The sequence below is a fragment of the Argiope bruennichi genome, chromosome 4 (assembly GCF_947563725.1).
Source record: "Argiope bruennichi chromosome 4, qqArgBrue1.1, whole genome shotgun sequence".
Lineage (NCBI taxonomy): Eukaryota > Metazoa > Arthropoda > Arachnida > Araneae > Araneidae > Argiope > Argiope bruennichi.
Window position 1 is genome coordinate 99,953,379 of NC_079154.1, and position 25,571 is coordinate 99,978,949.

Here is a 25,571-nt window from a genome sequence, read left to right on the forward strand (position 1 = left end):
AAATAATATTGTGAAAAGTTTCTAGCCTTCTCAGAAAAGAAAATTTCAGAAAAGTGTAAGATATTTTACAACTTGTAATGCCTAAAATAGACTATGTTATTGAAGACATTCAATAATTTTTATGAAATTTAGCACGTTTTCCATCCCCAAGCCTAGAGTCTTCTCTAATATTTAATATAAATAAAGTATTTTAATTCAAACGTTAAATAAATCTAATTTTTGGTATATTAGTTAATCTAATATATTAAAAGGTTTATTGTAATACGTAAATACAACTCATCTCTATTTTAATTTATTAATATCCTAATGGTCTAAAATAACTTTCTACCATTCTGACCACTTCCCAGTGTGTTAAAGTGATTAACTTTTCGTTGTCAATACGAATTTTCTAGAAAACCTCATAAATCTACCTTACAAGCGATGTCAGATTAAATTCATTAACGTCAACCACTAATCCGATTAAAAGATTAAGTCGCACAAAGAGGAAAGTTGATACTTAGAGGTGACTTTGTTTAATATTATCTTGGTCGTTAAAATGATGTGCCTGATTTCAATTTAAAAGGTAATACTTTTGAATTGTTAATGTCGTTTAGAGGAAAGCGATTACGAATAATTTATAGGATTAAATATAATTTTCTGACAAATGAAATTATAATAAATTTTATATTTAATTGGTAGGCCTTTTTTGTAACTTAAAATATAAATAAATATCCTAATTTTTTTTTACTATAAGTTTTTTTAAACAGCATCAGTTAAAAATTAAATATAAATTCTAATTATCTGATCAAACTTTGTTTCTATAATCAATAGTTAACTCTAAATTCTGTTAACATGTCAATACGAGTGCTTTTTATTAAATTTATTTCAAAGTCTATAAAACCTTACATATGTTAATACTATAAAATACTCTGTATTTGTGAAAACATGTTCTTCAAGCAATCATAATTTCAAATATAAACTTCTTTAATGCAAAATTGTATACTTTAAACAAATTATTTATGATATTTATGTTCTGTATAAAAATGGTAAATATTTAAGATATATTCATTTTAATTCAAGGCATTAACAATATTCTTTAAATAACATTTTTTAATCGGACACGTACATTTTGTTGCTTTTTTTTATTGTTAAAAATTGCATTTGGTGCAAAAAAAATCGCTATTCTGATATTAAAAAAAAAAAAGATAGCTCCATCATTTTTTTAGAAAATTGATGTAATAATTCTCCATCGATTTGATATTTAAAAAAATAAGAAATAACATATGGCATTTTGAAAGATAAAAATATTGTATTTAGAAGAAATGCATGAAAAAATGAATAACAGTTTAAAAATAGATTAAACGTTACTTTTTAAAAAATAAATACACTTGAAAAAATGAAAATCAAGCTTTCTGTTCTCTCTTTTATCCATTTCAATTTTAAAAAATATGTTCAACTATACTATTAAGAGTTTTTGTTGTCATTGATTTTTTTCTTATTACATTCTTCATGAAAGTTTTTTATCACTACTATTTTTCATAATGTTTTTCTCATTTATTAACAATAATTAAGTTTAGAACTATAATAATTTTTTTTTTCATTTTTCAGAAGCTTTCTAACCGATTATCGTTTTAAAAATATATGCAACTAACGTTTTAAAAATGAACGTTTTTTTATTGTGTAAATAAAAAAAATAGAAAAGATACTTCTATTTTTAATAGTTAATTTCTTCGTAAAATAAAAGTTTTTTTTTCTTACAGAAGGCGAATAAACTAAAAAGAAAAATTGTTCACCTTAAATCTGTTATTTGAAAGTAAATTACTTTATAAGCGAATTATCAGTCACAACTTTTGTATTCACATGTAAAAAAAACACACCGATATATTGATTGGAAAATGGCAGGAAGAGTCGAATAAAATTTATCAACGAAATAGATGTATTAACTTAAAGCAACTTCTTACATACCCACGTACAACTTGTGGCATTCAGAAATTATACAATCGTGGATTTTTCTAAAATATTTATCAAGAATATTAAAGACCTTCGAAATTTAGAATATGCATAAATTAAAAAAAACACATTTTGATTTAAAATGTCAACTCTTAGATAAGATTGTAGCGGCTGGGATTCAAACCATGGAAAATCATATTAACAGTTCAATGATCTATCATTTGATTCATACGCGATTATTTGTAAATTGATTTGAGGAACAAAGTTTCAAAGAAGAGTAGGAAAATGGACATAAAATCTCTTGTAAATAATATTTATTCCAAAAATATTATGAATCATACACTCTATTATCTTGAAACCTATTTATAAACATTAAAACTAAATTTTTATTATTTAAATTTAGCTATTTAATAGTAAATCTAAGCTCTAAAAATTTGAAAATGTGCCATATGTGCTACCTGTATTTTTTTTGGTTTAACTATTGTTATTTTATGAACAGAAAACTAGAACCAGTTTTGTTGAACCAGTTAATTTATTTAATTGTAATCACTAATTCATGTAATTATTTTATATTATGTTTATAATACCACCTGTATTTATTTTATTCTATGAAACTAATACCTCTTAGAAAAAGAGACAGTGGTAATCTGTAGATTCTGAAAAATTATTCAAAACAATAATAATCTATATATTCGAAGAGGTTCTTAAAAATATCTATATCACATGGATTCTAAGAGATTCTCAGAGATACTGATATTTCATGGATTTAGAGAAATTTTTAAAGAAATAAATATCTTGTGTATTCTTAGTAGTTCTTAAGCACATCAATATTAATAAATTTTTATAAACACATCGATATTTCGTATATTCTAATAAAGGCTTCAAAATATCAATATTCTATAAATTCTAAAAAAACTTTTAAAAGACACTAATTCTCAGCAAAAATATTAAACTTAATATAAATGTTTCACTCTTATTAAAAAAAAAACTTTTTTTATATATTTTTCCAACAGGATTTAAAAAAACAAAATCTTTTCTAAATAGTACGACTAAATATACTAGGTTCAGAGCAGAAATTTGGTGGATAGTTTTTGTTTTTTTTTCGATATTTTAAAATGTTTAATATTTAGCTGCTATAAATTTAATAATATTTTGAAATCCAAATCTTATATATCCATTTTAACATTTAATTTTCTTAATTTTGTAAAGATTTTCTATATGTTAGAAGGAATCAGGAATACTGCATTATGAATGGAATGATAATATGGCCCAAAATTTAGTTGCACGATATAATTAGAACAGCAATGCGATACCATTTAGAAGAAAAATATGCAAAAGAAAATTCTCAGTCATATACTGAATGAATTCCATGTCTAACAATAATCGTTTGGTTATAGATTAGAGATAATATATTCAAAAGTATTAAATCTATTTCCTATCCAATGAATTAAAAAATATTATTTTACGTGTAAAACAAAAATAAAAATAGTTTTTATTGTTTGTAAAATATTTTGATATTCAAAAATACTTATGATGTATTTTAAAACAATTTCTGTGATAAATTATGAGAAAAATATTTTATTTCGATTATTAACTATAAAAAAATATCGATCTAATAATCGCTAAAATATTTTAGCAATTTATTATCTTAAAGTAGGAAAACTAAAAATAAATGAAAATATCGAAGATTGAAAAATAAATATTAGTGTTGCCAAATCCTGATTGGAAGATTAATTTTATTTTAAATTTAAATTGAATTGTACTTTGAATGAATTACCACATTATAGTGCAACTAATATAATATATAATCAATTACCACATTTTTAAATAATATATAAATAGTGTTATAATTTCAATAATCAACATTTTTGTTTTCAAAATGTAGGTTTCTTTTGAAATATTTTCAAAAACTTAAGCCGTCAATCACAGAAGACAATGAATTAATTTTTGGAAACTGAATTTTTACATTTTATTAGTCGCTTTTAACAACACAACGAACCTTCGCAACATAAACAAACAAAAAAAAAACGTTTTTGTAGATTCTTTTAAAATAAATGTGCATTTTCTTACAACCATAAAAATGATCTCCCAAATTTTTACAAAAATTTTCAAGTTTTATGAAATAATATATGAAGACAAAATTTATATAGCATCTTCACATTTTAACTAAAAAAAGATCTTTTAAACTAACACTTCATTTCGTTCCTCAAGAAGAATCTAAAAGATGCCCCCAAAAAGATATTTTAACAAAAATGTTTCATCAAAAAATATTTTATTTCAGTGCAATAAATATTCAATTATTTTCATAAAAGAGGAGACATTATTTTCTTTTTGGGTATGCCAATTATCACAAAAAAGTATTCAATACATTTTTGCATTTTGCATAGATGATATAAAATATTGTTTTAAGAATTTTATATATTTGTTAGACTATTATTGAAATACACCAAGTAGACATAATTTAATTTTAATGTGATACAAATTTTGATTTAAAAAATCACTTTGATTTTATTAAGTTTCTCTAGAGATTTCACATATCATAAGATGAAAATATCATCTATTTCTGAAACAAATTATGTCCATTATTCATTTATCTTTTTTTTGCATACATAAAATAAGTGTTCCAAATTTTTTATTGTATTTTCTATATCATATAACAAATAATGACACACTAAAAATAATTATTTGAAAGAAATATTTTTATTCCTTTTTTTTCTTTTTATTTTTTGATATAAGAGAAATCTGACCTAAATTGATATGCACTAGAATATATTGAAAGAGATCGTTAATTAAAAATATAAGATAGACACTGCATATAAAATAGGTTTTTTTTCAGGAATAAATTAATTGTTATGATATAGTAACTATTGAGTTTCTATTCAAGCGAAATATAAGACTTTTTGAAAATTTATTTTTCATATCTATTTCCACTTTATATGCACGAACAGTAAAGTGGATGAAAATGATATTCGTGAGTAAAGTTTTTGTCTAGGAAAAAGATTAGAATGAAGGTTATTTTATTTATAAATCATTCAGAAGGCTTTTTATTTACTGCTTTTTTGTTAGAATTATATCAGATATGTTGCGAAAAAATTAAATTAAATAATTTTGAGAATATTTCATTTCTTATCATCGATACATGAAATCTGATAAGGAATAAAAAAAGAGTTCGTCATATTTAGGTTACTATAATTATTTTAAAAGCTAAATGTAATTGATCTACAGGTCCATGCTTGAAATTTCCAAAATCTACATTTAATATTATAATTCGAACACTAAAACGTATGTACCCAATATATCTTTTTAAAGAAAGATTGGTAAGCTTTTTGTTTTCTTTTACTTAAAAAAAATGCAATCAATTTTAGTCTATTTAAAGTAAACTATAAAAATGTATTAGACTTTATATACTATTCAACTTTATTAAAAAAAATTATCAAAATATTAATTAAACCTTTAAAATTCTAGTGAATTTCATATGATTCCATTTGGGAGAAAACGGAAATGAATTAACATCTAAAAATTTAACGAAACAAATATATTTATTAAAGATAATTTTTTTCAAAATGTTATGTCAGGATTAGTTCCCCTTTTTAACCCCAGAGACAGCAAATTCCCGTTGACTTGAACGTTATGCAGAAAAGATTTCTTGTTTGCTTGGCAGTCAAGAAAAGTAGACGTTCACGTGGAATGTGTGCTATCAGTCTTTTTTATTTTAAAAAAAACAGGGCAGGATTATTTTAACGATTATGCGGAAACCCAGTGAGTTTTTTATGGAATTAGTAACTTATGAAGAAAATAATTTTGATTGTCTTTAAGAAATATTCGTGATATGTAATTGCTTATCGGAAATTGTATAAAAATTATGGGTGGATCGATGTGAATAAATGGTTGACCAGTCAAGAAAACTGTTTCCTGATTTTTCTTCAGTAGAATCTTCTATTTTTTGCAAACAAAAGCACAGGGTACGTGTTCACGAACAGTGCAAAAATACTTCGTTAGGGAAATGTCATCTATATCTGACATGTTAATTAAGCCTTTAAAAGTCCATTGAATTTCATATGAGTCCATTTGGGTGGGGGAAACGGAGATGAATTTTCATCCAAAAATGCAATGAAATAAATACATTTATTAAAGGTAAATTTTATCAAAATGTTGATTAAGACTTTAAAAATATATTGAATTGCTAATCATTCAATTTTGGGAGGGGGGAGAGAAATAAACTATCATTTAGAAATTTAATGAAATAACTAACATTATGTGACTAATTTGAAACGACAGCAAAATTATTTTTGTAGTATGTTGTGGGAGTTGCGATGAAGTTTCCAAAGAGTATAAATTCGTAAATTCCAAACGGCAAGCAAATTAACTCAAACAAATTTCAAATGAATATTAAATTAATTTGTTACAGTTTCTTAATTATGTGATGTCAAAGAATTCGAAGAGTGTAACATGCTGTGTACCAGTTGTGGCAACCAGTAAAGAAAATATTTTATTTCTAAATTTATATGAATTGCAGAAAATCTATATTTCTTCTTTTACTCGCAAGCAAAATATGTGGATTTTTTTAATCATCTGAATATGAAGTGCATAAATATTCAACATAATTCATAAAATATTCAACAATTACGTTTCACTGATAAAAATAAACTGATACTTTTATACCTTAAAACATTATCATACAGCAATAGACAGACGGCAAAATTAATATTACAATTGATATCTTTATTGACAATCTTCTTTTATATTACACCCCCCAAAAACACTGTCTAAAAAAACATTAAATATCTATGCGTTAATTTCTTCAAAACTTTTAAAGAAATCCGTGCCTCGGGAACTTCAATTAAAATATTATCCATTAAAGATTTTAATGCCTCCGATTTTATTTACAATGTGAAAGAATAAGAATTGCAAAAAAAAAAAAAACCAACAATATATTTAATATCAATTAATTAATTGTTCATTAGGTATCAGCTTGGAAAAAGATTTTCTTAATTTGTGAATAATAGATTTCTAAAAAAACTCTTCCAAGAAATAATGTTTTGCGTGTAGAATTAGAGTATGAAAGGAAATTTAAATTCAGTAGAACATCCAGCAGTGATTAAAATGTGCATTTAGGGTTATTTTTCATGATTACCTTTGTTGGAACAAGAGGTTTGTAACAATGCTTTCCTACGATAAAGATAATGGTTTCAATTATCTAAGAAAAAGATCGATTATACAAAAAAGAAACTAAGAATCTTCAATAAACATGGAATAAAATTATAAAATACACAAAAAAAATTCATGTATGTCCATTTTTGCGTTCTCAGCAACAATTTAATAGGGGTAATGATTCATACGTGAAGCGCACTGTGATTCATTCGATCACGTGAATAATCTGTGCCTCAAAGAGTGATAATGATACCTCACAATATCAATGTGAACTATTGGATGGTTTCCTGCTCTCTGATAAATAAAGTGCCTTGCAGAAGTCTATTTCCTCTACTAATAAAGATGAATGTGTATATGTCTGAGTCTATCTGTTTGTGAATGTAATTGTGAGTAGAAGGCCGTATCTTTTGAAACAGAACCCCCAAACTTCAGACATATAAGATTTAAAAGGTGGAATGCCCTACTCGGATTGAAGTTTATCACATTTTAATTCATTAAATAAAAACCGAAATTTTGATGTCCATTACTTCCGAAAATATTACTGCTTAAAAATAATTTTTACGCCATCTTTAAATTTAAAAAAAAATCTGCCTTTAAATTTTTTCTATCTTTAATTTATTTTTTCAAAAATATTTCAAGTGTATTTTACAACAATAAATTCCATTTTTTAGTGAAATTAAATAGTTTGCATTTCTGCTACTCTTACTTTATCTTGCTTTTTTCTTTTGTTGCTACACAAAATATTTAATTGAGGTTTTTAACAAATTTTAATTCTGCCAAACCGACTAGTCGTCAAATAAATGCTCATGGCAGATGTTAGATGTCATCTTAGCATTTTATTATATGTTTACACTCAGATGTGATCACATAAAATCCAATCAAGAGAAATTTATCAATGAATAATTCGTGCGATGTTTAGGATATACGATAATTCTTAGTGGCAGATTTTAAGACTTCAGCAAAAGATAAAAAGCCACCTTTATCCTAGTAACAATTAATTACTAATTAGTTACTTCTACTAATTATCCAGATAGATAGCGAATAATTTAAATGAACAGTTGCCAGGTGTGATGCTTGAAAAACTTAATGGAAGCACACTTAGAGGACGCTTTCTTTACTTAAGAATGTAAGTACGGATTAATCAACAAAGTAATCGAGGAAGCTCCTAGATAAACTAGAAAATCCTTAACAGCAATGTCAGGTTTAAGCATCTTATTTCAATGTGATTACATACTTCGTTTAACATGAACCTGGTTACGTTTGTTTATCTGCGCATTTGTACAAAGGATTTTACTCAACAAATTTATTTAAAATAGAATATGTGTTGAAAGCATAATGAACTTTAAGAAAACGATATATAATTTAAGTCCTAATTAATTTCTTTATTTTTATCTCTATTTTGACCATATATTCTAAAATGTTCTATTGATCCAATTGCTACTTTTCGTATTTAATAAATCCGACATAGGCTCTGCAGAACTGCTGAATGTCATTACACTCCGAGTACAGAGATAAAAATCTTGCAACTAATACCTAGAATAACCATTTTACCTAAAACAACATAATTTTGAATTAGTTCAATTCTACTACAATACCAAAATAAGATATTTTTTTATTTAAAAATAGTTTTTAAAATGACAGTAAGCACTGTAGCATGAAAAAAAACTAAAAATTAAATTCGAATCATAATTTATGATAATTTTCAATAAATGCTTCAGTATGTCTCAACGAAATCTTAAAAAAATATCTATCTTATAGTTTATATTAATCAATAGTAATTATTTATTCAAAACTAGATTTATGTTGTTTAATAACAAAGTCATGAGAATTGCGTTCTGAAAGGAAATAAATATAAATCGTTTCACTATCAATAATAGAAAAATGTATTTGAGATAAAATTTATTTTTGCTGCATTGAAAAAAAAATCTCCAATTACTTTCATTCCTTACTGTGAAATTACAACATTAGAAAAACGTTGAGCAAAATTTTCTTCTATTTTATTTAATTAGTTTTCTCCTTAAGTTACTAAAAATTTATTGGCAACATTTTATAAAATAATTTATTTTTGAAAATTCTAGAAGCTTCGATGTGATAGAAAAATTTAATCCTATGTCTAGAATTCCTTTAATATATATTTTATAATAATCCTTATCTTTGATCCTTAATCTAGATATCAATTTTCTTTCTCGACAACATAAATATTCTTTTTTCAATAATATTATTTAATCTTATAAACATTTCAAGTACGTTTTATTAGCTTGATTTTATAATCGCAATCGTAATAATAAAATGTATGGAATTTTTATTCGCCGTTAAATTGTATCTCAATTAGACATTTCCTTTCAGAACTGAATATCTAAACTAGCTATTAATAACAACAAAATGAAACGTGTAAATGAATTAATAAAATAGCTGAGACATGTAATCCATTCCAACAACTGTACTTGTATAACACTGAAAAAACACTCTCCATTTCGTAGTTGAATTTATTTTCGACTATATTTTATGTTAAAACAACATTATTTAGGAGATTCACTGTCACCTAAATAAGAAATAATAAGGATCCATTATTAATTTTTATCAAGCTAAAAAATACCATAAGCACAGTTTACATTCACAGTTCTCTTATTCAAGAAAGCAAGATTATGAATTAAAACCTTCCTTTTCATAATGAAAAAGAAGATTATGTTTATTTTAGCATCAGGAGTCATTTTTCTTGCCTTATACGGTCACAGTTATAGTTTGTTTATAATATCTATTTCAATTTGGATAGAGACTCATAAAAGTTTTGAATTAGAAGTGTGAAGGATCTTGTGTCAAATAACAAACAGCAAATGGCAATAATTATTTTTAAACATTGAAATAAACCTCATTATTCTGATAAAAACAAAATGGAATGTTTTAATAACTATTACAGATATTTAAAAAAAATGTAAATTTCGAACTGGAATTATATATAGAAGAGCTATTATATAGATTTGCAATTAATACGAATGTTTCATTTAGAATTTCTATAAAAAAATTGTTATTTAATCGATTTTTTTTTCATTTACGAATTAATATTCCGTTGAATAATCCAAATAATTTAAAATGATAATTATACAGATATAATATGCATAGCATTTTTTAAACATATTGTTAATGCTTTTAGTGAGAATATTTTAATGTTTCTATAATTTAGTTGTGCCTTTTATCTTAACTTGATTATGGAATAAAATATCATTTTATAAATAATATATAAAGTGAGCATTTTTTTTTTTTTTTTGTAATTCCACTGTAATATTTTGCTGCCTATATTTAATGTCATTTTGTCAATCCTATTCTTCTGTCTACTATTGAGAGTAATAACACGGAAATTTTAAATTCTGGTCTTCGTATGGTAAAACTAAGTTTGTTCAAAATATTCACAATTTAATATTCTTACAGGATAAAATAAAAAAGATTAGGTTCTTGGTGAATTGATGATAATTGCTTGATTTCACAATTGAAGGATTCTAAGCTCGAGACCCTATTTTATGTAAAATCGACCATGAATGTGTTCGTGTATTTGTAGTTGCAAACAAACCTCTAACGGTGAGGACCAAACATCTTTCTGTTTTTGTGATGTTGAAATTTTGATTAGCCCTATTAGCACAAGATATTATACGATATTCCTATGGTCCTGTCCAGTGTTTTGAATGCCCGCCAATGGCATCAAGATATCAAAATGCCAACCAATGTCGTAACAATGACATTTTGTGCCTTTGGGGTTATTGTCGGTTGAAAATGCCGGTCTAGTTACGTTTCAAAATTGCGATATAAATCACAAAATAACCACTGCCTGATATTGTTTCCGAATGAAGCATTGGAATAAATAAGCTTCTCTATAACGATAATTTTGTTTCTTCAACTGATAAGGACTCATCCTTATATGACATTTCAAACTTTAACCTCAATATTTCATAACAAAATTCGACCATTCACAAATTTAAAGTGCCTCGATTCTCAAGATCACAAATGCCCTAAAGAATAGAAGCATGACACAGATAAGAAACATGATTTGAAAGAAGAAGATTATAATTTTTATCCAATGGTTCTGCTTCTAAGAGTATTTCTCAGAATTTGTCGTCTGATGTACCATATTAGCCGAATATATATTCTATGATATCGCCATGATGTTGCCTGATATTTTGAATATCGGCCGATGTCGTAAATGTATCGTATCAATGTTGTTGGAGATTTTGTGTTAATAAGGGTACTGTTACTTTATCAATTAATTGCTTGCTAACATTGAGCTTCTTATTGAAGTAAAGTGTAATGCAAACGTAGATCACTTCTTTGTAAATGGGCTCACATCCATATAGTAGTAAAAATAGACATCCATTATACGCCATTAAAATTTAAGGGTTTAAAGATCGTTTCGACCAACAAATGCCACAAATATATTATCCTAAATTCTTGATTTATGAATTCTGCTGGATATTTTAGTTCAAATTATACCACCGATGTGTTTATACATTGAATCATTCATAAAACTGAAATTCGAATTGATTGATTTTTGTGCGATCAGAACAATACATCATCTTTAGAGGATGTATATATTCATAAGTGAAAAAAATATGCTTATGAATATACTACACCAAATAATAGCATGCATACAAAATTCTTTATTGGAGATTTTAATCATATCAGCGAACTTTCTAAGGAAATATATCATATCATATAGCCCAATATTTTCTGTTATTACTGAACTTAATTTATAACAATGTTATGCAATTTACTGGTTAACTAGAATTTGATTGTCTCGTCAATGCACATATTGCTTTTTAAATAAGCATTTTGAACCATCTAGAACATCTATCGAATTCATCATTTATTTTTCTTTCCTTTCATCCAATTTGCACTATGAGATTTTTACAAAATATGACTCCGAATTCCAACTCATTTTTGAATAGAAGTGTGCATTTGTTTTATCCCTGGGATACTGTGGTTCTGTGATTTCTCCATAAAGAATACAATTCGATTTAGGAAGATTATTTTTATATATTCAAATGATTTCTATCCCAGGAAAATAAACAATCCTATGTTCGAAAATTGAGAGTAGTACGTAAACAAAAACATTGATTTTTAATGTTTATATCTATTCAAATTTCAAAATGAAATGGAATTCCATCCAACGTTATCAATTTACTGTAAACAATATTTCTTAGAAATAAAAGCCATTTTTCAAACATATGTACGTCTAAATTATTCTAGTTGCCGTATAGGAATTCAAAAAAAAAAAAAAAGAATTCTTCAACAGGCTTTATAAAATGTATCAAATATTTTATTTCCATCTAATAGAATCCTGCCTTTATTTTTCTTAAAAGTGGCATGGAGGTTTCTAATGTCAGAGAGCATTTTGATACAGCTATTTGCGAAAGGTAGGTGTCGAAAAAATTGTATAAGAATATACTCTCTGGATGTGTTGAAAAGGATAAATTATTTTATTTTGTGAAATAGATTTTTTAAGAGATTCAGTTTAGCTAATTTTAGCTATTTTATATTATAGAATGGCATTTTTTTATTTCTTTAAAATATTATTTTCTTAAAGTTACATTGAAGAAAGATTTTAAAGACTTTAAATAAAATATTTAAGGAAAGTGAATTTTAAAGGTGAGAATTTTCAATAATTATTTAAAAGATCTAAACAGAATAAATATGAAATTGTTTTAATATAAAAAGCTGTTAAAAACAATTTTTATCAGAAAACATTGAAGCAACCTTCCCCGCTTTAAAAAAAGCAAATGTTCAGGCGCTAATGGAAATAGTAAAAAAAAAATCTTCTCTTTGTGTAAAACTTTAAGAATTATATCTTCTGTTTGTTTGTTTTTATTGTGCTCTTTTATGACTTTGTTTTCAGAGCCTCGCTGTTGCCTTATTTTTGTGTTGGTCTTCAGATTTTCGATAAAACTATAACTTTTCATATTTGGCACATTAATTAGAGCGAAGTTTTCTAAATTAGTATTAATAATTTACCTATATTCTTCATTTCATGCATTATTAGATATCTTAGCTTACCTTTTATACTACTCAATCTTGGTATGATTTTTTTTTCATATCCACCGTAAACAGGCGACATTTATATGGAATTAGAATTCAAATAAAATTAATCAATTAATTAATAATTAAATTCTGCGAAAATAATGGCGAAATGCCCCGCCCCCCAAAAAAATGAACAAGTTTTTATTTTCTTAGCTATTGCAATTAGATACATATTTCCAACAGCAAAGTTTCATCAAATAAGATAACCAAATGTATGAAAATATTTTAGCTTCTGTAGGAGTACAAACCTTGTGGCCTGTCATAATTTGATGTTTAAAAGTATGTTTTTGAGTAGATCATGAAAATCATGTTATGAATAAGAGATTTAAATGAAATAAAACACGACCAATATTCACGGCTATTAGCTGATTCCCAAAGGTAGTTATTATGCTGTAAAATAATATCCACAATTTCTGTTTTTTTTATCACCATTTTTGACAAACATAAATCATACCTAGTAATTCTCTATCACTACTACGCCATTTCAAATCTGCATTTCTAGATTTTAAATAGCTTTTAGCCTTTTTAAATTTATACCAGAAGGGAAGTTTTAATTCATTAATTGAAATAGCATGAACATGGTGACAGACGACAGTCATAGAGATGTGAAAAGGAAATATCAGAAGCTATTCATATTTTTAATAGTTAAGAGGCTCAAGATATCCATGGTAACCCCGATATAATTCTCCACAAATAAAGTATAAACTAGGTAGGAAACAGAAAAGAGTCTAGCGAATCAAGGGTGAGAAATCAATTTTCGTGATTCAGGCATGGGGCGAATGTCTCGGTAAGGCGTAACGTATTCGCCATTGACAGTGATGGCAGTTATGACTATATTTGTTTTAGCCAAATTCAAAAAATAGCTAACTTAATCAAGAATTCAGGTAACTTAATAGAATATCTGTCAGCAATTATAGATTGATTTGGGACTTCATAATCGATGAAAATTGTCGGAGATCTTACAAGAATGACTGTAGAATTACGAACCTTGCTTTTCATTATTTTACAAATCTCCCTTCAGCCATTTTCACTTTTGCTTTTATTCCTATCATTTCTTTCGGACAATTTTTCCACAATTAAAAAAACGAATTCCTTCATTGGGATTCTATATTTCTCTATTCAAGTAATGCTAATATTCCTCATTTGAAGCAGCACGCGCTTATAGTTCACTAACTATCTAGTGCATGTTGTTTACAGAACGGAAAAGAATAATCAGCTTTGAGAATCAAATTGAGGAGAAGTTCAATTTGCGAATAAATTTAAAACACATTTTCTGGGGTTGGAGGTTTGATACACTGGTGTGTTGTGAGTCAATGCTTGGATGGTTGTGACCCACTGGTGAGTTGTGAGTCAATTCTTAGAAGGTCGTGACAAAGTCTTAAATGTATTTTTTCGAAATTTGAAGGCATATAATGTTACTTTAACGTCTCCATCCAGTCCGAGATAGCAATAAGATATAAAATCGCAATACGCTAAAAAGAGACTCGTGTCAGCTCGGACTCCAGCTCATCTAATCATGAACTCCTTTTCGTCATGAACGTTATTCAGTTTGTTAACGTTCATTCAGTTTGCGTATGCATCAGTTCTGAAAAGTTTCATTTATATATATACATATTCTAAACAAAAGTTTTTATTTGGCTTCTAAAGTCTCTCTGAGAAGGAATGTATGTGTTCAAGAGTATCAATTCCTCTTGAGAATGAAGTATGTCTCTTTAGGTCAGCTTTCTATTAAGAAGTTAGTAATGATCGAAAATGTGAGAATCTATGGTTTAGAACATGAGAAGACGAATTAACTTAACTGTCTGAGTAGGAAAATCCCCGTTGTTTCGGTTTCATCTACTATGCATTCAATGAAAATAAATTTAATGGGCAACAAAAATGGTTTAGAAAATTACTAAATTATTTTGAAAAACATGTACACTACAATAAAAATGAAAACATTATAAAGTATTCTTCGATGGATTATATACTCATTTATGTATAGTTCTGCCTAACATTTCATAAAGATAATGTGAATAAATACATGGACTTACTGAACTAGTTATGTTTGCAATTTAATTCTTTACTAGTTTGACTTATTACATGGATTATTAAAATCAGGCAGCTTCTTTGTGTTTAAATATCTAAGAGAATTAATGGAATCCTTTCCTCCACAAATTTTCATTTAACGCATGTCAGTACCATGCTATTTTAATTTTTGTCGGTTACATTATATCGCCAAACTGCCCTTTAGAGCTTGGATGAATTCATGAGTTAAAAGTTTCAGCTGCAAAATTGTTTTGAAAAGAAAGCACGACTGATCATCAGCAAAGTTTTAACGACGCAGCGTTTCTCAATATAATGATTTAGTTAATTACAGTTTATGTTAAAAGTTATTCTTGAAAATTGATTACCGAAATAAATATAATGTATGATAAAGAATATCCAGACATAAAATTTGGAGTTTCTCTCAAGGAAATTTTTCTAATTCTTTTAAGATAATTTCGTATTGGAAAATAAATTAAAAGAAAGAAAACATGAAAAAAGATTTAAAACAATATGATGAACAGTGATAAAACTTATTGAAGATAAAAAAAAGCGAAAACAATGCGTCTCCTGATGAAATTCGGTGAATACCGGAGTTCTCGAATGAAAAATTTTCCTGTGGTAGATTTTAATAGCATATATAGTTTGTTAGTTATAACATAACTAAATGTTAAAGTTGTTAAAATTACTTTCTGTTTATATGGTATAATATATTGTCATAATCTTTCCTGTTATTTAAATCGAAACCTTTATTACATAATTTTCCTAGTATGTTCTTATTTAAGAATTTGATTTGTTTTTTTTTGAATTTATTAAAATATAAAATTTTATAATAAAATCTTGCATAAATTTAATCTGATAATTTAAAATTCTACATTTATATTGATTTTGTTGTTTAAAATATATCTTTGTTTTTAAATAACATCCAATTTCAATTTTGCATTTTAGCAAGCAATAGCACGTATGCATTGTTAGCTGCAACATAACTCAATGTTCAGGTTGTTAAAATTAATTTGCGTTTATATTGTATAGTGTACAATCAAAATCATTTTTGCTATTTAAATTAAATTACTTATTACATTACTTTTCTAACACATTAAAGAATTTAATTGTTTTAAAACATAAAAATTTTAGTAAAATTTTAATAAATGAAATATGACCATTTAAAATTCTACATTTATTTTAAATACATTAAAATTCTGCACTACATTCAAATATTAATACTATATTTATAAAATATTGTATTATAAAATATTAATATAAATTATTAAACTATATTATTTAAAATTTAATTATAATTTAAATTTTAATTAAATAAACTAATTAATATAAATTATTTTTAAATTTTAAAATAAAATTATATTATATAAATAAAATAACTAATTATAAATAATTAATACTTATAAAATATTAATACTATATTAAAATTATGCATTTGTTTGAAATATGTCTTTAAATAATAATTAATTTGAATTTTCATTTTAACATATAATTGTTATTTCATAAATTAAAGAAATCAATTTAAGCATTGAAAGATAACATTATCTTTAAAAATTAAAATCTTATTTACGAGAAACATGAAAATGTTGAAGATTTATGATTATTCATTACCATATCATATTTATTTTATGGGCATAAAGTACAATTATGGTTGTGAAATTATATTTTGAAGAATGTTTCTTTTTATAATAAAAGTCTGAGGTAAAAATTCGAAAAAAAGTAACTCTAATTGAAAAAATAATTAATCCACATCGAAATTTTTAAATAAATAATAGGCACATAGTATATCTAGTTTGGATCAATTTAATTATATATTTAAAACTCGCCTTTATGTTTTTCGATGTCCACATTCCACAATCTTATGTGTGTATAAATTAACTTAATATTATGTATAAAATACCTTTTGCGAAAAATCAGTTTGGCTGCCTGAAAATTAAAAAAAAAAAAAAAAATTGAATCAATTATAAAAATAATGAAGTAACATTTAATGAATAATAAATAATGATATATATTAACTGGGACGCATTCAAGCATCTTTTGCAACTACAACTATTTTTAAGGAAAAATACATTATCTAGAGGGTCTATAATCTAAAATGAATATTTAATTTTGCAAATCACAATCTTAAGAAACAACTCATTTTTTCAGTGGTTTTATAATTATTTTCGACTAAAATGTATTAAAATCAGAAGATAGAATTGAATTTTCGTGAAGATAGAATTTTTTATTGCAACCGCAAAGACCAAAATAAAGATTTAAAAAATTGATCATATCAAATTGTATTTTTTTTTTCTTTGTTCATGGTTATACATAAATAAAGTCATTAAAATTAATGTGAAATGTTAACTTTAAAACAACATTAAAAAAATTGTTTCTGATAAGGGCTATAGGATAAATCATGATAAATTTGGGCATTTAATCTAAAACAACATTATATTACAATGTATTGAATTTAGTTTGTTTTTCTTGATTTGATAAGCTATTGCATTATGTTCGCTGTTTCTACAATATGTAATTAAAAGAAAGAATGTATGGTTAGTCTATTTATCTTATACCATTTCTGTGTAGTATTTGTTTCTTTCCTTTATTGTGTATTTTCCTATAAAGTTCTTTACCATCACGCAATTTATCAGGAAGCCTTATTTTCATTCATGTTCTGGAAGTGTAATTGGTAATATGGAGTTATTAGTAATCGCACATCAGTGAATAGATAAGAAACATATGTCTTCTAAAAGCTCTCTAGAAGACGAAAAATACTTCCCATCTTTTGCAATATTATTTTCTTACATTTATTTAATTTAGATGCAGTGAAAAAAAGTGAAATTAAATCATTCTTAATTAATCCATTCACTGTAATTTTCTATAAAGTACTTTAACAACATTCAATTTTTAGTTGCTATTCCAGTTCAGAAGCATTATCAAGTTAAAAATATATCAAAAATTAGTTTAATACTTCTTTCAAATTTTTACCAACATTTATTATTCAGGAAGCTTTATTAATTATGTTCAGTAAAAGTAATTGTGAATTCGTAATTATTAGAAATCGTGCACCAGTGAAGATCTAAGAAATATATGCTTTCTTAACGCTTTCTAGAAAAAGACGAAACACACTTCCCACATTTTTCAATATTATTTTCTAACGTTTTTTATTTTAGATGCAACTGTGCTGAAAAAAGAGTGATACCAATACTTTCTTATGTATAATTATTCTTTCCTTAAATCGGCAATATGCAAAGTAAATTGTAAAGCTATTTATCTCTTGCATCTATAAAATATAACAATTAAGATTAAAATTAAATTTTCATTTCGGATTTTCTTTTGAAAAACAAAATAATGTTCTCAAATACTTCCGACAAATTTCATCGTGGTAAAAATAAGAACAGTCTTTTTTACCAATAAAAACCTTTATTTTTCATATATTTGGAAAATATGCAGTAGAAAAATATTAAATGTAGAAAAGTTGTAGCATTCTGTGAATAATTTACCTTGCTTTATCCAAATTAATAAAATACATTTTTTAAGAATCTACAATGCGATATACATACAGGTTATTTTCACTTATAAAAGTTGGTTATTAATAACGAATTTTTTCCTGTTTGAAGTGAAGTATAGAATGAAATAAGAGATCTAACGCCGAGGAAGAAAGAAACAAGATACTGAGAGAGTAATTTGAATTGACTCTTTTCAATAAGAAATGGAGATTATGGATATGAAAGAAATAATTAGAGGTCATATATGTTATTTCTTCAACTAATACATATATAAATTGATTGATTACGTTGAAAGTATCAGAATGAATATTCTTTTTTTGCATAACAGATAAATAGAGAGAATTCGCGATGATTAACTGAATGCGAGTGATTGGAAGAGCACCACTTTGACTAAAACAAAATTTATTTTGATGATTAATGATATTTTGAGATTTTCGAAGCTATATAGTCAGATCCTATTGCTGAAGCATATTTTTTGTAATAGATAATGTGTATGACAGGAAAGAAAGGAGTTGAAAGGACACATAATACTCCACTTAAAATTATTTTACTGTAATTAATTGCTAGTAGCCCTTACACATTTTTAAATACTTTTCTAATTTTTATCTATTTCCTTTTCTTCTCGTAATATTCAATAATCCCTGTTTATATAAAAATCATTTTTCGACTTTTGCCTTCAAAATTGCGGATACAGTGATTTTAAATTAATCCAAATTGAAGGTATTAAATAGTTATACTGTTTTATATGCGACATTAAGTAAAACTGAATTAATTATATATATTAATAATTTATTAAAAGATAGTAAAAAAAAATATAACTTTAGGGATGATTGTGAAGGGTCTGTAAAATTCCGGGGCAACAAATAGTAATGTCTTATAATTTCAAAAATATCATCAAATCGATTCGATATGGTGATCAGAAGCTAAATAATGCGTTCCTAACTGTCATAGTTTCTGGAGTAATTTGGAAGATCTCGGGGTAATTGGAACGCATTTGTAACGGAGATTGGGAAATTAACAAATTAATTTTAAAAAAAGCATTATTTATTAAGTCTTACTGAAAATTATTACGCATTGGAGTTTTTACACTAATTAGTTTTAGAACTTGTCCATCACATCATTTATAATTGAAAAAGAGGTCAATCTAGAGAAGTAATTTCAAATTGTTCTAATTGATCTCACATACTTTGAAAATTATAACTTTTAAATCTTAAAAATATACCTATTTTTAAAATAATACATATATTTTAAAAATTGTTAATATAATAAAACATATTATGCAAAATATAAGGCTCTTATGGTATGAATAATTTTTTATTTGATTAATTCTCCTTCTTTCGCTAGAAAAAGATTTAAAACTGTGAAAGAAATCTTAATACATTTATTGAAAAACTGATTGCCTTTAGCTTTTGTAAATGTAATGATTCATTCTAAATTCAGTAAACGAATTATAAAGTTATTAGGATAAAAAAAAATTTAATGCATTTTTTACTTACTAAGAAAAAAAGAAGAAATTAGATTATGCTGGAAATCATGAAAATTTGTTTTTTTCTTAGGTCAGTTTTTCTTTTCCCTTCAGCAACTTTAAGAAACGATTTCATTACATCTAATGTTACATTTCTTTTATTTTCGAGATTTTTTTCTTCAAATAAATTCTCAAAGATATTTTTCCTTATTCTTGTCTTTAAATAAATATTTTCGTTCCCGGTTTACTAACCATATTAAATTAATGAATGATATGAGTTATGTATTTTAATTCACTTATAAAACATATATTTTTCTGAAAAAATTTAAAAAAATAGTCATATTACTCCATCTATTCATATTTTAACTATGCCGTTGCAAAAGTCATCAAATAAATGACTTTAATGATTATTTTATTTTATATTGCTTTTAAAACTTTTTTTTCTTTCTTTTATAGCAAGGAAAGAAGAATTAGGAAAGAAAGAATCTGACATCTAAAAAGAATTTTTAAGAAATAATCTGATATGAATTTTGAAGGTAAATAATTTATCACAAAGTTTTATTAATGTTCTCAATGCCACATCTATACATTTAATATACTATATTAAATGAGAAGATAATCTATAATTTTATTTCTTAATTATATAGTTAATACTTGAGTTTCATCATTTGTTTTGCATTAAAATATAAGGATTGTAAAATTAATCTACTTATAATTTAGATTCAATAGCTTAAAATAAAATTTTCCAAAGTATAGTTATATACTATAGTTATTTCTGAAAACATTGCTGAAATCTTAGAAGCTTAGAATTTGCAGATTTGCATATCTATTATTATAAAAAAAAGTATCAAAGGGACGAAGATAAATTCGGGAAACCAAACACTCAAATTTTATTTTTTGTTGAACTTCATATTTCTTTGTTCCTTATTCTAAAGAGTTATGTAAAAATTATCTGTATTAAGCTGCAATTAAGAAAGAAATAATCTCATATATAGACTGAACTATTTGTGATTTTATAATTTTTCAAACGTATAAGGTCATTATTTGATCGTAGATATTTTACTATAAATTGTTTTATTAACATAAAGTTTCAAAATTTTGAAATATGTTAATCCGACTTAAAGCAGATTATTAATGTTAAAATTACAGAAATTTACATGGTTTCTTGGTAAAGTGCTATAAAGGTCTGCACGTTCTATCAAACAAGTGTTAGAATTAGTTTATTTAAAATTGATTTATAACGATACATTCTTTTTTCCTCGTTGTAACATTTAACAAATGTGTTTAAGAAACAGAAATAAACATGGGATGAAATGTGACATCAATAAGTAGAAGAAGATCTGTAGAATAGAATAGAAGCCAATTTTTAAGCGTTAAAATGAGATAAATTTACGTGGCTTCTTAGTAAAGTGCTATATAATTCATGTGCATTTCATCTAACTGCAAATTAACTTAAAACTGTGTTTTGACATCTCATCTTTATAACTCTAATAGAAAACAAAGAACATTTCTAACATGATGCTGCATGAATAACGTGTATGAAGTGACAAAATGAAATGACCTGATCTAGTCAACTCACTGAAACAAGTATAGCATTATTCGATAATCGATTTGAACATTACTGAAATAAATGACATCTTAGCATTATATGAAACGAAATAAACTTTAATTTATATTCAAAATGATGCATTTAGAAAATGGATACGAAAATTTGCTGCTTAAGTCCGTATTTAGAATTTATTTATAGACATTTGTGGACCTTCCAATAATTGTTTTTATATTCCTGGCGTATTTATTGGTTTACATAGACTTTAGAAAACACCAGTACATCACATATTTATATCTGCATAAAAGAGAACCTTTCTAACTCAGTTTTAAAGTATTTCGTTCTCATATTTACAAGAATTTTAGAAAATTGGGTCTTTTCGAGGTATGAGATGATAGAAAATATACAAAATGTAACAGAAAGCGGCTTTTTTAGTTTTTTTTTTTTTTAATACATTTCTGAGAATTTTTCATAGCGGATTAGAAATCTACATATATTTGGAATGCATTTTTCTTCGAATATTATATGCTGTCTTTCGATATTTCGTGCTCTTATGTTTACTGGAATTTTTAAGTTCGGAGAAAAGACCAAAACTAAATACAATTTTACAAGAGTAGTACAAATATGTTTCGATATTCAGTAGTTCGTTTAAGCTGTAGCAATGAAATATGATTTTATAAAATATATGCAAAAATGGAAACTGACTCATACAGAGACTGCATTCTGTTAAATGAATTTGTGTTATAACTCACAATAAGAAAATCTACAAAGTAACATTTTTCTACATATAAAGTCCATATTATTTAACAACGAATTTTTTTATAAGTTTCTTTTTTCACTTAGATGTATAGCTCACGCATTAAGTAACTCCTCCAGAAATGTTTGAAAGAAAAAAAAAGATTAAGGTCTTTCACCTTTAATGCTTTTTTTTAATTCTGATGTGGTAAAGGTCGTTATTAGGTATTTTTCATTTATATACCTTTTTCTTTATCAATAATGCGTCATTTCATCACTATCGCATTTACTCTTAACCATTACAAGAATAAAAGGATTAATTTAAATGATAGAAAATTTCAGTCGTATGTTATTTCCATAATGAGTTGGTTTGGATCATTTTTAAAAAAGTGATCAATTTCCTGGTAATGATCTTCTTTGATTGCAGTATAGATATTACGACTTATCGAAATGATTATTACACATTTATTAAAATTACTCACATTTGGGATATTAATCGAAGGAAAAAATATCTAATAGTTATTTAAATGAGTATGAAGAAAACTGACAATTTATTCCATCTTCCTTTGGAATTACCATGGACTCGATTGAAAAATTTCGAACTTATTTCTCTTTTCAAAATAGGCGAGGGGAAAAAATTATAAGTACTTATTTGCATACATAATTGTTTATTTAACAGTCATGGACAATCAAAATCATGCAATGTTGGAGGATTTTTTAAAAAATTAAATAGCTATCCATAGTCAAACAAATCCATAACAATCCAATCTATCCGTAGTCAAGCAAATATGTATAATTTGCTTTAAATATATATAATAAATATATCATATTTTTTACATTTGTTATAAATTTTTATTTTTTGAAATTCAAATTTATATTTCTTTAATATATAACAGGATAAAATATTATCTGAAAATTATTAATTGAAAGGAATTTGTTTTAATAATATTAAATTTATAATACTGAAAGTTGTATATAAGAGACTGATATTATACTTTTCCATTTATATGCCATTGATTGATATTATACTTTTCCATTTATATGCCATTTTGAATCAATCTCTCGAAAGAGGTAAATAAATAGCGTATCAACTATTTATTACTTTGATGATAAAAGATTATTTGCTTCTGATATGATATTTAAGTTACGATTAGATCTGTATAACATTTTTGTATTAAATATATGATTAAATAGTTTTACTATCCATATAATTATAATCAAGTTGAAAGAACTTCAAGTGTAGCAAATTTATCAAATATGAAATTTAAGAATTGTTTAAGTTAAAAAAATCATGAGTTATCATTACTGTTTAGTTTTAACCTAGGAATAAACATTACCTTAGAAAAGTTAAAAAACAAAAAAACCATTAAAGTAACAATTTGCTATAAATTTCACATATTTATTTTGAGTAATTTTTGTAATTAAAAAAATGAAAGTGTTGATAAGAAAAAGAATGACCTCTTAAGCTTTTAGTATTTTAATTCAATTTTACGTCCACAATTTTTTATTAATCTTCTAGAGTATTTTTGATAAACGATCTTAAGAGTTTAAAATTAGATCTTCTGTTATGAAAACAACCTGCACTAAAAATATAAATCGTAAAGAAGAAATGCAAATACAAACTTTTCCTATCAAGTAAATATTAATAATATTGATAGATTTTTCTTTAATGATTTATAAATAATAAATATGCTTAAAACATATTTATAATATGATACTATGGATATGTAATAAATATACGGTACAGAATTACTAAATTATATCACTTTTTTATAATGGTAAACATTTAGATATTGCCACACAACCTTAATGTGATAGGAAAAGTTTCTATAATAAAACTAATTTTTTTCTAATAAAATATTTAAATATTGGCACAATAATGAGAAAAAGAACAAATAAAATTTTCCTTCCATTTTTACTTAACTACAACAAAAGGAAGAAAATTCTGATAAATAAAGTCTATAATGCTTTCGCGGACGATACATCTTAAATTTAAAAGCGTTTACACTTGTTATACAAATATTAAAACTGATGAGGTAGAAGAATTTTATTTTGTATAGCAAGAATTTTGAACTCAAAGAATAAGAATATTTTTTTCTTAGGTCTCTCAAGGGATTAAAAATTTAACTAGATGAAAACCTTATATATTCCACAAAATATGCAGGAGTATAAATTTTGGTCCTATAAGCTGATTGAAGATTTTTTTTTCTTTATTTTTTTATTTACAATGTAGCAGATATTAAATGGAAAAAAGTGAATATTAGATGGAAATTTTTCATGTCAACAATCTTTTGTTTTTCTAATTTATATTTGAATTAAATTCAAAAAAGTGAATATAAGAAGGATATTTTTCGTTCAACAATCTTTTATTTTTCTAATTTATATTTGAAAAGTTTTAACTCAGTGGGGACATAATGTTTTGGCACTGTATATTTCAGCACTATTCTGTAAACAAATGATTTTTTTTTATGGGAACATTTTTTTGTTGTTGTTTTCAGGAAAGATATATATTGCAGTAAAAAGATTGAAATTAAGAAGAATGTTTGTTTATTTATTTATTTTTAAAATAATACTTAATTACCATGAATAATTTTAAGTGCAATAACCTGAACTTTTAAAAATCAGAATTTCGAAATAAATGAGATTTAACTGTTTTGCATGTACTAAGCAAAGATAATAGAAAAACATTAAGAAATGAATAGCAATTTTATGTTTTCAAAACAAGAGTTATTTTTCAAAAAATTAAATTTTACTTTTATTTAATAATATAATCTATCATAGTTCATATTCATTTGATTTTGAAAGATAGAGCTTAAAAGAATAAATAAGTGCGACCCCAGCCATAATTTTTTTAGAAAGAGAAAATTCTTATTAACTAAGATTTTTTTTTTCAAAAAACATTTAGCTAAATGCAATTTGTTATTTAATACTTGCGGCTAATTAAAAATCTAAACTAAAAATTTGCCGGTATTATTACGATAGTTGCGTGTATATATATATATATATATATATATATATATATATATATATATATATATATATATATATATATATATATATCTGTAGGAGGAAATATTTGTTAAAAAATTTATAAATGGATAAATAAAACGAATCATATAAATCAATAATATTGTTAATTCATTTTTTTTAAATTACTGGAAAAAAC

At 25.0% G+C, this 25,571-nt stretch overlaps 1 protein-coding gene across 2 annotated transcripts in view; it reads left to right on the top strand.

Moving 5' to 3' along the window:
- LOC129966072 (calcitonin gene-related peptide type 1 receptor-like) overlaps nucleotides 1-25,571 on the top strand; it is a 461,349-nt gene that overhangs the window by 188,672 nt on the left and 247,106 nt on the right. For both annotated transcript variants that reach the window (XM_056080437.1, XM_056080438.1), the window contains exon 2: nucleotides 20,581-20,660. The gene's annotated coding sequence lies outside the window, so the exon portion shown is untranslated. The remainder of the gene's footprint in view (nucleotides 1-20,580; nucleotides 20,661-25,571) is intronic.